At 38.9% G+C, this 13,870-nt stretch overlaps 1 long non-coding RNA gene and 1 pseudogene across 1 annotated transcript; both read left to right on the forward strand.

Annotated features, from left to right (window-relative positions):
- LOC120529782 overlaps positions 1–6,877 on the forward strand; it is a 27,825-nt pseudogene extending 20,948 nt beyond the window's left edge.
- Positions 6,878–11,110: 4,233 nt separating this feature from the next.
- LOC120530046 lies at positions 11,111–12,949 on the forward strand. The gene is made up of 5 exons (XR_005633891.1): positions 11,111–11,297; positions 11,380–11,500; positions 11,606–11,675; positions 11,779–11,947; positions 12,796–12,949. It is a non-coding gene; the product is annotated as an uncharacterized LOC120530046 (long non-coding RNA).
- The last annotated feature ends 921 nt before the right edge of the window (positions 12,950–13,870 follow it).

A 13,870-nucleotide genomic window follows, 5' to 3' on the forward strand; every position in this document is an offset into this window, starting at 1 on the left:
TAATCCTCAGTTTGAATCGGAACGTGGAAAGCTGGCCACTGACTGTGAATCTGCCAAGAATGGCATCCGAAGCCTTGTGCTGAAGAACAAGGAGGAATTTGAAAGCAGTGTGAATTCACGAGTGCAGAAGATTGAAAGTGGGTTGAAATCAGTGTTGCCTCCCATTTCTGCTACAGAGGAAAATAAGATTCAGTCCAACATCTCTACTGGAATAAAGAATATGACCATGGAAGAGGAGAATCAATTTGCCTAAATTCTGTTGCTAGTCCAAAGAGACACTGTCTCTATTTCTAATAGAAAGCATTGTCATGTACACTTTTTGGTCTTTCATGAAATTGATTAGCCTTAAGGGAAATATTGAAATTGTGCTGAACAGAGCCTGAAGATGGTGTCCTGGGAGTTTTACTTCAACAGCGTGTCCTTAAAGCTGTATACCGATAATTCTCTTTTCGATCAGCTGCTGCTGTGATTCACACTCAGATACAGTGATATAAATACTCCGAGTCGTGCAGTGAGAGTAATAAGGAAAAAGATGATCCGCTGTGAAAAACTCCTAACGGGAGGCGCTGAAAGAAGTGAGAGTAACAACGCTAAAGCAGTTATGGTATTTGGAATACTATGGCTATTCCCTGGACCATTATATTGTTACGAGTTAATTACAATCAGATGCATTACACTAATAAACAATATGCGGTTAGTTTCTGTGTAATTATAAAGCCGCATCATGAAAATAATGAGTAATCACACAAGAACAGTAGCACTGCTTTGACGCTGGGTGCCGCCAGTTTGCAAAACCGAGCGGAGAACATGCGTACGACAAGGCATGAGGTACCGTGGAAAAGTGCGTGGCTTTACGCCAAGTGTAGGTTTTATACATCGCGATTTGAACGTGGAAAAGTTCTTACGCAACATTTCTGTGCGTACGCACCGTTCATACATGAGGCCCCTGGACTTCATCAACGTCTAAGTATTTCTCTTAAACTGCTTTAAAACATGAATTATGTGGTGGACCAGCGTCGTGAGATATTCAGCTGTTAATTTCTCTACACGGACTTCATATATGACAAAAACGCTATACGCAATGGGCCGGGGTTTGTGTGCGTATAACGGCTTTACGATAACCTTTATGCTGCAAGAGTAAATGTATTTTAACCAGAACTGTATATGCAGTGCTTGTAAAGCGAACTCAAGTGTAGCTTAGGTGTCTTATAAAAAAAAAAAATGTTACTCGCTAAGCAGTTTTCAGCGTTACAGGAAGTCATTTACAAATTTGGGAACGACACTGAGCTATTAATGATACCCATGTGCTTTGACCTTTGTTTTCCGTTCTCTAATTTGGCTTAGTAGTACGTATGCTGCAGTAGAAGGTTTAACTCGCAGGGGTTCGGGTGTTTTTTCCTTTAAAAAATAATAATAATAATAATAACCTATGCTGTGAAACTGGGGTTGTCAAGTTGAATTAAGATTTAATTGTGGGAGTCCGTGTCGGATTAACTTCTATTCTGTTGCCGAATACAACACGTCTGCGGTGCAGTGCGTTAGCAGTTATTGATTTGTAGTAGTTTTCTACAAGCCAATTGACCGCTTGATGTGTCACCTTTGTCTATATGGCTATATAAAAACTGGCGGGTGAGTGAGGAAGGCCCCTCCCCGGCCCGTTGCGTGGATCTCGGATACGTGCAAACAAATCGGTAAGGCAAGCGAACCCTGATACATAGCGAAATGAGAGAAGTCGCAAAATCAACCGGAATGTTCGTGTGTGTACAAACCCGATCTGAATCCGTGACGCTGTTCACTCGTGAAAAACGGACAGACATTGGATTTTATATTAGTAAACCTTCCAAAAGTGCAGTTAGTCTCAACAGCATTTTCAGCATTTCTGGAGCTTAGTAGAGCCAGATAACTAAATCTTCACCAAGGAGCTCTGAAAATGTCTGCTTGGTTTGGGTCTCCATACCTCTGAATCTGACGTGAATTTCATGAAGTCAAAGTTCAGAACAAGACTGACGACAGACATTTAAATGACTTCAAACGAGTGAATCTCTGTGGCTCCACTCCACCAGACACCCGCCCCTCTTGTTGATTCCATGCAGTGCCAGTAATCTAAGTAAAAAACACATCACACCTGCAACTGGACATGTGAATAAAATGACAAAGGAATAAGTCGCATCTGTGTATTTAGAATTGAATACTGTCAAAACAAAACCATGCATGTTTTAATTCAATAGTGTGACACTAGAAAATGCATGCATGCACTTGCAGGTGAACTAAATTATTTTTTGAGATGTTTTAATGCAAAATGTGAGTTGTGGACACCATTTTGTAAATGTTCAGGCAAAACAAGCTTATTCAGTTTGTTTGGGTTGAAATAACCATGAAAATAAAAAAATGTTACAAAACATGAGCATATAGCTCTTGGCCATTTTCATTTTGTAAAAGTAGTTTAAAGGTCGGAGACCCCTGCTCTAGACAAACCAATGCATCATTACAGTATGTGGACCTGCATTTTGTACAGATGTCTCAAGTAGCTCATGTCCACATCAATCAACCCCAGGGGTTTGCTCCTCGCCAGTTACATTAAAATAGTCCAAATGCTTTTTTTATATGCTATTGTTGAGGCTACTAATCATGGATATTTGTGGTAGCCATCGAAGTCTGTTCTAGAAAGTTATAAATGACTGATTTCAAATGCAAGCATGTGGAGGGAGGTGATTTAGTGTAAAGTATGTGCCAAATGGTTACAGCACCATGGGCTTAAAACTTGTGCCTGGATGTTGTCTGTGCAGACTATACACCTCCTTAACCATTTGGTGCAACATCCATCCTCATATCAGGCATGCAGGTTAAGTGGTGGTTTTTGGTGCAGGCAAGTGGACTGTCCAGGGGTATTAGTCCTTGCACTCAATGATGCCTGGAGAACCTCTGATTTCCACACACTCACTCCTTGGAATTTTCTTTAGGTTGGCTAAATTCTTAACACTGAGCAGCTGGTTTCTAGGGGTAAGCATGGCTGCTTTACTTGCCCTGAAGGGCTAGGAGATCCATCACCCTGACATACACACTCATTATGAGCTGAAGGGGTGTTATGGCCTTTCCCCTCTTCCTCGCCCAGACCTGGTAAGAACATAAACTGAAAAGGTTTGATACTTGTGAGTACATGTTGCATCTGTGGCCATGTGAATGAGGGACACTACAATCAACTCATACAATTCTCACCATACTGATCAGTAAATGCTACAGCCTAGACTAGTAAAGAGGTAGAATGAAGTGACAAATGTTATCACTGCAACTGTTTAGGAATTGAGCAATTACATTTATATAATTGATTTTAGTAATGTGTTGTGTAGAGAACCAGAAATGGTGTATAGGTTGCAGTACAGTAAGGGATATTACAAGTCCAAACTCTAATGATGCAAGGTTGGATTGATTGCAATGGAAGCAAATCAAGAATTAAGTATACTGTTGGCTGAAATTGTCAATATGCTAGTCTGGAAGTGTTCAGCCATTTTAAGGCTGGAGATGAGCTGTATGGATTGTCAGAAGTTTGTGCGGGGCTCTCCTCTCCTGAGAGGGGAAAGAAGGTCCACTGCATGATTGCATCTTGACAAAAAGGAAAAATGCAGTTGAATTTTATATTTCTCCAGTCTTGTCTATTAAACATTCTAGTAAGTGTATGACAACAGCAGGTGGTCCCAGTATTGGTGAGGAAGTGACGCTTTTTTAAAAATGTATTTAAAGAGTTGACCTAAAGAAGTCCTGTCCCCACTGATTAAGGGGAGCACTGCAATTTTGACTACCTGTGTGCATAACAATCCAATGTCCTACAACTCCTTCATGAAGTTGTCCTAGCAATAAAGCGCTACTATACATAGAAATGTTTGTTCCATGTTCTCAAATGTGTGTCGTCAAGGTATTGCAGCCTTGCATCCAGTCCTTGCAGAAATATGTTCCAGCTTCCTATAACCCTGGCTTGGATCAGAGTTAAAGTAGATGAGGGGTACAACTCTAATTTTGTGTTCATCTAATTGAAGATGTGTGGTAGCTTAAAGTAATTACACAAGGAAATGGCTATAATGTGTCCATTAGTAAAGTGGAGAACTTGTTTGTGTGTGGGTTTTTTTTTTTTTAGTTGTTTACTCTTCATCACCAATGAAGTTGGAAAAAGTGTGTGTAGTTTTTATATATGTATATATGTGTGGGGATGAGGGAAGCATTCAAGCTCTGTATTCTGTGTCAAATTCTGATAAACTCAAGTCATTATTACTTTACTTTCTAATGCCTGCAGGCAAATTTTCAGCGGGAACCATGTTTGAATGGCCAGCATGGGATTTTCTGTATTGAATTAATAAAGGGAGCAAAGCTTAATGGTAACTGAGGTATCTTGGTCCATATGGTAATGTTACCTAACCAAGGTAATATCCTGTCCTACGACTTACCCTGAATCCTGAATTATAAGAAATCCTCAATGAGGGGACTTTTTTAAAAAAACTTTCCTATATGCCCATAAGCAAAGCTGTGTATAGGCTTAAATTCTTCCCTCCCAATAAAAAAAAAAACAAACCTGTAGGCTTCTTGGATTAAATTTTGATTATATATTCTAGAAATCTGTATAGTTTGGCGGTCATTTTTTGTAATGGTATTTGTCTTAATTGTCTTTTCTTGCAGAAACATGGCTCTAGATGTCCAGAAGGCTGTGCTGAGTATCTCTAAAGCAGAAGATTTCCGACAAGAAACAACTCTTCTCATGAAGCCCTTTGCCAACTGGGAAGAGTTCCTGATGCCAGGTCCACTCTCTATCGCCATTCTTGGAGAGCTGGTGTTCATTTCCTCCAGAGATGACTTCTCCATTAACAAGAATGCACCCAAGGATGGGTTCAAATATATTCGTTATCCCGAGTCCTTCCGTGCTTGTCTTATGCAGGTGACAAATAGTGGATGGATGGCCTTTAATGAAGCTCACAAGAACATGGACAAGATCAGACTTCACTCTGCCAATGTACCAAACTACATGAAAATGGCCGTGAAGACCCTCCTCCAGGACAACATTGACCTTGTTAAATCTCTTCTTCCAGGTCAACTGAAAAATATTCGTGATGTAGCCTTTGAGTGCACGAGTTTGGCAGAGTCCACTGAGAAGATGTTCACTGCTGTCATTTTGCTCATTCAAGAACTGCTGGAGGCTTGCATGAATGCAAAGCAGTGGTATGAAGAAGATCTCAAGACCATCAAGTTAAAATTGGAGGAAGCTAAGATGAAAAAGGAGTCAACTGAACTGGCAAAAAAGTTGGCCCAAGAGAACATGACCCGCATGACCAAACAGCTGGATGAAGCCCATGACATGTTTAAGAAGTCTATGGATTCTATGCCCTCTGGATGGTAAATGATTGGAATGAACTTTGTGGAAGGCATCACCGATTCAGTGAATAGTCTGATTTCTGGCTATGTTGCAATGTACACAGCCCCTAGTAAAATTGTTGGTGGAATAAAGGGTGCAATAGGCTCGGCAATCCATCCTGGTCAAAGTACCAACCCTGCAGCTGTCAACAATGCTTATTCTAAATCGGCACAGCTGCTAAAACTCTCACAGCAAATCCAGGTGTTTGTGGAGAAAGATCAAATCAAATGGAGTGATCTCTATGATGAGAAATCTCAATCTGTGAAGTCAGACTGGCAGAAGAAGCAATTTGAAGATATTGAGAAGAGTGTGAAAGCTGAAGAAGAATCAAAACCAAAAGAGAAAGTCCTGGAGATCTGTCAAGCTGCTGTCTCAATTTGTAATTTACTTACAAAATATGCACCCAAAAAAGAGTGCCCGGAGGAAGAAAAGAAGAAACTTCTAGCCCAGATAAGCAGTCTGAAATATAGTTGTGAGATGTTTGATTCAGAGAGTAAGGCATTCACCAATTCTTCTGCTTTTTCTGCTACTCCACCAAAGATGGCCCAGCAAAGCGGTGGAGAAAAGAAAAGCGCAGGTCAAATGGCCACTGAGAATGCTCGGTTCAAAATCGAACAAAGCAGAGCCCAGCTTCAGCAGGTACAGGACATGTACCAGAAGAGTGTAGACAACCTGGAGAAGAATAACAAGGAGCTGGCAGAGATTCTTACCACCATGCAGTCCTGCAAAGTAAAGGAGATTGATTTCAATACTGCAGTGAAGATGCTGGTCAAGGGCCTTGATGCCATGGGCCGTGTGAAGGAGCAGTGGGAGAAAATGGTTCGCTTCTTTCAGATGATCTCGAACCTGATCAGTACTTGCCTGAACACCTCTTTGAAGCAGTTTGTCAATACGGCTGATTCAGTCCACTCTATACAAGGCTACTCCTCCAATGCTTTTGTAACCGACATGATTTACACCCAGGCTTTCCAGGCCTCCAACATTGCCAATCTGGTCCACATGATTGCTGAAACTTACACTGAGGTCTCCAACCTGTATCTCATGGACAAGATCAGTAGCCTTGGAAAGCTCATGTCACTGGATCCTAGTAATCCTCAGTTTGAATCGGAACGTGGAAAGCTGGCCACTGACTGTGAATCTGCCAAGAATGGCATCCGAAGCCTTGTGCTGAAGAACAAGGAGGAATTTGAAAGCAGTGTGAATTCACGAGTGCAGAAGATTGAAAGTGGGTTGAAATCGGTGCTGCCTCCCATTTCTGCTACAGAGGAAAAGAAGATTCAGTCCAACATCTCTACTGGAATAAAGAATATGACCGTGGAAGAGGAGAATCAATTTGCCTAAATTCTGTTGCTAGTCCAAAGAGACACTGTCTCTATTTCTAATAGAAAGCATTGCTCATGTACACTTTTTGGTCTTTCATGAAATTGAATAGCCTTAGGGGAACTTTAAATATTGAAATTGTGCTGAACAGTGCCTGAAGATGGTGTCCTGTGTTTTACTTCATTAAGCCTTATTACCCTGCATGGCCAAATTAAATTAATCTATTCAGAATAACTTTTGTGGCTTTTTTTTTGGCAGACCTTTCTGGAAAGCATTCAATCCAAAGTCTTGTTTATAGTTGTACTTCAGTTTCTTTTCCTATTTTGTATTGCAATTTCATCCTATAATTTTCATAAAATGGTTAGATCTTTAAATTGGGTTATTTTGCCCAACTTAAGCCACTAGACTGACCTGGAAGAATCTGATTTTTAAAATTGTTGTACAATCTGATTCTTTTGAAACAATGATGGGGTGCATTGGATTCCAGTTTAGGTATTTTGGATGCTTGTTTTGGTCCATGTGTATCAACTGAATATTCCTGTTTCCCAAGCTCTGCATGGCCTTTTGAATACAATGTTTTGATTTTTCTGCTTAATGGGTATAATTGTCAAACGGTAACTGGCTTTGTTAAAACTGTACTTCAGTGCTGATAAAGTACCTGGATGGCTCATGAATGTGCTGCTTTACTTAATGCACCAAAGGATCAGAATAATGCTGTTTTCAAGATGAAAGTCACTCTGCAGATGTCTTTTCTAAACCTGTTTGTTTGAATAACCTGTTTTGCCAATCTGTGTTCATGCAAAGTAAATGCTGATTTTTAACTGCAATAAGATGTCTGGGTTTTCTTTCTTCTCTGGGGCTCTGTGCCTTCACTCCAACTCTGTACAATCAACCTTAACTTTTTGTAATTCAGAGCTTAATCCAAGGGAACTGGGCTTGTAGGATTAAATGTTTGTCTTTGTGTACAGTACTGTTTGTTCTACAGGTTTACAAATGTACAAAATTGTGCTTTACCAGGTTGTCAGTTTAAACTATTTTCGCTAGTACACTTCATTCTGAGCATTAACCCAGAGTAACTCAGGAGGGCATTTTATAGAGCTTCCTTACACTAAACCGGAGTAACATATGACCACATCCTTCTACTGGATGAAAACGTTGCACTGCACAAAAACATTACTATTTGTAAGGGGGTTAACTTTAGTATTTAAGCATTGGCTACTCTAACATAAAATGAGCAATATTGATGATCATGTGAACTGGTAATCTGACTGGCCACAACACTGCAGTTCAATCGGGCAGGTGGCCCTGCAGGTTCACTGTGATGCAAGGGTGGCAAAACTACAGCAATAGTCATTTTGACTTTAGCTCCCATAAGTGTGGGATGTGGATGTTAAGTGTTGTGTAGTTCTATAGTTGCACAATGGGCATGTTGATTGATGTGCTTCTAACACTACGGTTCTATCCACTCCTTTAATGAAAAGTGCAATGAAACATTGGACTGTGTAACTATCTCAATGTGTGTCACAGATGTGTACTAAATCTACATTAAGTTGTAACCTTTATATTTAGGTCTGGCATTTTCTATCCTTTTGGGGATTACAGGATTCTTGTCTTTCCTGGTGGGATGAATATAGCTCTGAGGCTACTGGCTACATGTGTTCTGACCTCCAGTCTGTTTTGGATTTCAAACAGATGATAAATGGTGGGGCTGTGCTAATATGATGTTCCCAGCTCATTTTACGTTTTGGAGGGGAGTGCAATAAGGGTTCCAGTGACTCTTGCATTAGGCAGGTGTCAATGTACTAAGTGTTTAACATTACAGTGGTCAGATTAACTTTATTTGACAGACATGGCAATACAATCTCCATTTTTTCCCCAAGCCATCTTTTATATCCCAGCTTATAGAATGGGTTGAGCACAGTCAAAGGATGTTCCCAGCCCACTCATCTCCACTCTGTTAGTCTGGAAACCCTAGATCCAGGTATAAACAATCAAGATTAGCATAATGGTTTGTGTGGAAGGAAAAAGACTAGACTAAGGGATTTTGTGCCTAGTGGTTTTCATATGATTTCTAGATTATGTAGCATCAAGGGGTAATGTCTGGTTATGCGTTCAAACATATTTGGACACTAAAAGGTCAAGGGCCCAAGAAGGTCCTGGGTGCTGGTTCAAGAAGCTGGGTGACTATCAGATACTCGGTGAGACTTGATAGATGTCACCTGAAGTATTCTAATGGCCAGGAATATAGTGAAATGTATTTTATTTAGATATGTAGTTTAGGTATGTGAGCTAACAAAACAATCAGGTGATATGTAAAGCAGAGTAAAATATCTGATGTGTATTAAACCAACGGTGATAATTCAGTTGACTTATGAGTCTTCTTTGAGCAGCTGCTGACCTCCCTGGTTGGGGAAGGTTTTCCTTGGAAATTTCCACACAGGGTCCTCCCTCTTCATGAGATTAAAAATACAATGGACAAGCTTTCTCCTCCCTGGATCTTTGGCTTAATCAACTACTTAAATGCTTGGAGTCCCTAAGCTGCTAATTGGCTAGATAGATACTTTATTAATCCCAAGGGGAAATTCACATAATCCAGTAGCAGTATACTGATACAAAGAAACAATATTAAATAGTAATAAAAATGAAAGGCTACCGAGGTCACCCGCAAGCCAAGAAGAACCGACGCCGAATTCTGGTAAGACCCGCTCATATAGTGTAACATTCAAACACTTTTGAAGGAACTCGTTATCTGATTTGACAATTGGAGCCGTTTCTGTGTTACATTTTTGCTTCATCAAAGACACACACATATATAAGGTTACGTTTTTTGGAAGCTTCATGTGAATAGTTTAGGGAACAAAAAGTAGTTCTACTGTATAGCATCACAGAGAAGAACAATAGCATCTTCATGTATAAAAGTTCACTGCCGCTTAGTGCCAAAATAAATTAGGCGAGATTTCTTTTGCCATTTGGGTAAATTACAGCGGATATTTCACAGGAGTCATCTTGAAATCGTCTCGTGTTAGTCTTGTTATTTTTTTTATAACTCTATTTACTTATTATGAATTTCAAAAAGAAATTAAATCGCTTTTCTACATAATCACCCTCATTTGTGTTGCAATTTTCCCAGCGTCTCACCAACATTTTAATGGCCAATTACTATTCAACCCGCCTTCACCGTTTCCAAAGAAAATATAAAAATGCGTAAATGTTTTGAACGTCCCTAGTCATATTGATGAGAGCACTTCAATTGTGTTGTATTAGTGGATCAAGACAAGCTGCATACTTCTTATGATATGCACCATGTCACAAAGCTCGAATCATTTCAAATTGGTTTCTTGAACATGACAATGAGTTCACTGTACTAAAATGGCCCCCACAGTCACCAGATCTCAACCCATTAGAGCATCTTTGGGATGTGGTGGAACGGGAGCTTCGTGCCCTGGATGTGCATCCCACAAATCTCCATCAACTGCAAGATGCTATCCTATCAATATGGGCCAACATTTCTAAAGAATGCTTTCAGCACCTTGTTGAATCAATGCCACGTAGAATTAAGGAGTTCTGAAGGCGAAAGGGGGTCAAACACCGTATTAGTATGGTGGTCCTAATAATCCTTTAGGTGAGTGTAGATCATGTATCCATCGACCTTAGAAAAAATGAATCACGCAAGGAAAACTTTTCTCAGTACATTCCTATTAAACAAACTTTAGCAGCACTGTTGTATTATTCGGGAAACAATATAAGGAAACAAAAGCTTAAATCAGAACAAAATATATTTTCTGATTTTTCCAATGGCAGATAACATTTATGAGAACAGTGTGTTAATACTGATTCAGAATCGTTAGGTTTAATCTTATATCAAGTTGCCTTTGAAGGTGCCAATTGACTTGGATCAAAAAGAGAAAAACTGAGATTCTTGCTGTTTGTGTCATGCGTGCAATCCGTTACTTTTCTGTAGGTCAAGCATTGAGCACATGCCGTTAGTTTAGTTGTGCAGGATTTTAAATACTTGGGTCAAGTGCCAGAGCAGGAGACAGTCTCAGCTCACACTACATTTGTGGATCTGTTGCAAATTTTAGTAGGAGTTGCAACGTTTGCAGATATTGTGACTATCAAACATTCCAGTCAGGAAACACTTTATAAAAAGAACATGCATGTTGTTCTGGACAGAAATGACGAAGGTGTTGTATCTGGGAAAATTCAGTCGATTCTCATTCACAGCAATTCCAATGTACAGTACATGTTGTCACAAAGAAATAACTTTCTTTTAGACCAGGGAGTTCACTGATTGACATCACAAAATTTGGGTCACTTATGCATTAATCAAAATAATCTGCCTGCCTTGTGTAGTCTGACTGTAATGGTTCTTCGATATTCTTTTCCATTACTAGAATGATGTCTGAGTTACAAAAAGAGATTAAGCAAACCTTACTGTGAGTAATACCAAGCCTTCCTGACGAGCCATTCAATCAGTCAGTTGAGAAATGTGTAGTCTGAGGAGTAGAAGATTTAATGTACGTGAAAGAAGAGGACTTGTTAAGAGTTCATACAGCCTGTCCAATGCCAAACTGTTCACATGGTAAGTCAGACAATAAGCTAATTATGTTGTGCACATTGTTTGTTGTGACACTCTTGAACTGATATTTCATTACATTTTTCAGAACAAAGAAGCAGCATTTTGGTTCAGTAATTAGTTTGACCGAGGTCTCCTCAAAATTCACCACAAATGAGCTCCTCAGGCTCCTCATTAAGAAAATGGATGGACTCACACTTCAAGCAGATGTGAGTTAAATATTTTTTGAAAATCATATGTATGATTGCATGCGTGACTTATATGTTGTAATGTCTGCTTGAATGTTGTGTCAATTTTTTTTTCTTTTACTTCAGGTATTTGCCACTTCAGCAGATGTCCAAGGAACACTCAACTTGCCTGACAGTCCTTGAATTATAATTCTTGGTATGTAGACATAATAGTGCAGATATCTAATTGTACCTGATAAAAGTTTCTCATGTTTCAGAGTACACTTTAATGAATGTAATTTTGTAATTTTTATTTTCAGGTCAAACTCTAAGCAACCAGCAGTGGATGGTGAGCATTGAAGGTCACGTTGTATGTGAGGGAACACAACTCAGCTTTGTCTGTGGCCGTACTGCTGTGTTTGCTTCATGTGTGGACACTTTTCTCTGGTGTCGTTTCTTGTGACTGAAGACAGAAAAAGCAAAATTAAAGTTAGAAATATTCTTTATTCATACACACCAGGCAAAGGTTAAATGACAGAGAAACACAGCCCTAGGACACTGCCCTTCATCTGAACCGAGGGGCCCGTGTCCCCCATTCGTATGGGGCTTTAAGACTTTAGTTAGATAAGCATTATCAAATAATCTAAGGGTGGAGTACATCTGTTGGGGCCTGATGAGTCCACACCCGTTAGTCGCCCAAGAAGCAGCACTTGCTTTCGTACACTGTAAGCATGCGGGGTCTGCATGACTCCTACCACACACCCCATAGAACACGCTTTCTGTCACATACATCAGATTTGTCAAGCACAAGTTATTGACCTGTATTTTTTATTTTTCCACACGTTATAATTTCAACCTCCAATATAGGAAGAGACTGCAAGCACCCTTGATTTTGTTCAAAGGTAAAACATTGGCTTATTTTCCATACATACATTTTCATTAAAACTGACTTACACTTCCATCAGACTTTATTACACACTGCCTGTAAAACGTTTGCACACTCCTCTTAGTCACACAGTAAGCTTATTCACCTTCTCATACCCTATTACATTTTTGTGACACACTATTAACCACCCTGACACACACCATGATATTTTTTCTATAAATTAAATCGGTTAAAAGTAAATATTGGCAAATTCAGTTATGTACTTGAATCTTTTTAAGAGAATGCAAATTGTTGAGAGTGCAGGAACTAAGGAACTGTTTTGAAGATGTGTTATGGGTTCACCTTCCTACATGAACCTGAAGAGGAACCATTGTAGTCATGACAAAGTGAATGATTTTTTTATTTTATAAATAATTAAGTACATGTGTTTTTCTTTCTTTTTGTCATTTAGATGATATATTGACATCAACCCTGAACAAATGTTCAAGGCCAATCAAGGAAAAGCAACATCCAAGAAGACTAGCCAAGTAGTCCATAACAAGAAGAACGCAGTAAACCCTCATTTTTCCTATCCACTTTGTAAGATAATGGACTTTGAGCAGAATTCATTCAAGACCACTTTGTTCACTTTTAATTTTGACAGTTTAGGCATTTTTTGTCTAACATGGTGTTCTTATTCTATTTTAATGTGAAAGTCAACATTGGTGTTATACTTTTAAATTTAGTATTGAATGCTGCACTATGTTTATTGCCAGTGTTTCCCACCTCTGTTGCAACCATTTGTGTTTATCTGAAATAATGAAAGACTGCTAACAATTAAAAAAACTGGTAATGTAAAAAGCTAATCAAGACCATAAAAATAAATGTTTATTGGAATGTTTCAAATGAAAGAAGCATTATTTGTTTAAATGAATCTGTCAGTAAATATTGCAATTTAATGTCCTTATCAATGCTGTAGTGACACTATAAAATGGTATTCACAGCATGACCAATGTAAAAATACAATACATAACTACAGAAAATACAGTTCTAACATTTTCTCATGTAATTTTACAGTAAAAATTTCCTTGTAATTTTACAGTAAAATACTGGCAGCAGAGTTGCCAGCCACTTACTGTATGTTTACAGAGAAGCTGCTGTAGTTAACATTTACAGCATAATACTTTAATTTCATAATACAGTATTGTACAATTATATTACAATATCATACTATATTATGAAATTAAAGTATTATGCTGTAAATGTTAACTACAGCAGCTTCTCTGTAAACATACAGTAAGTGGCTGGCAACTCTGCTGCCAGTATTTTACTGTAAAATTACAACGAAAAATTTTACAGTGTAGGCAAACAAGGACTGGGCACAGGCAGGAACAACCCCTGGACATTTTGCCAGCCAATCACAGGGTGAATGCACAGAAATTGCTGCTTTTTAAATTTTTTTTTTATTTGTATTGTAACTTGAAAAAAAGATTGCATTTATTTTAACGAGTTAAAAATATACTCAGCAAAAAAAGAAACGTCCTCTG

The sequence above is a fragment of the Polypterus senegalus genome, chromosome 5, assembly GCF_016835505.1.
Source record: "Polypterus senegalus isolate Bchr_013 chromosome 5, ASM1683550v1, whole genome shotgun sequence".
Classification (NCBI taxonomy): Eukaryota; Metazoa; Chordata; class Cladistia; order Polypteriformes; family Polypteridae; genus Polypterus; species Polypterus senegalus.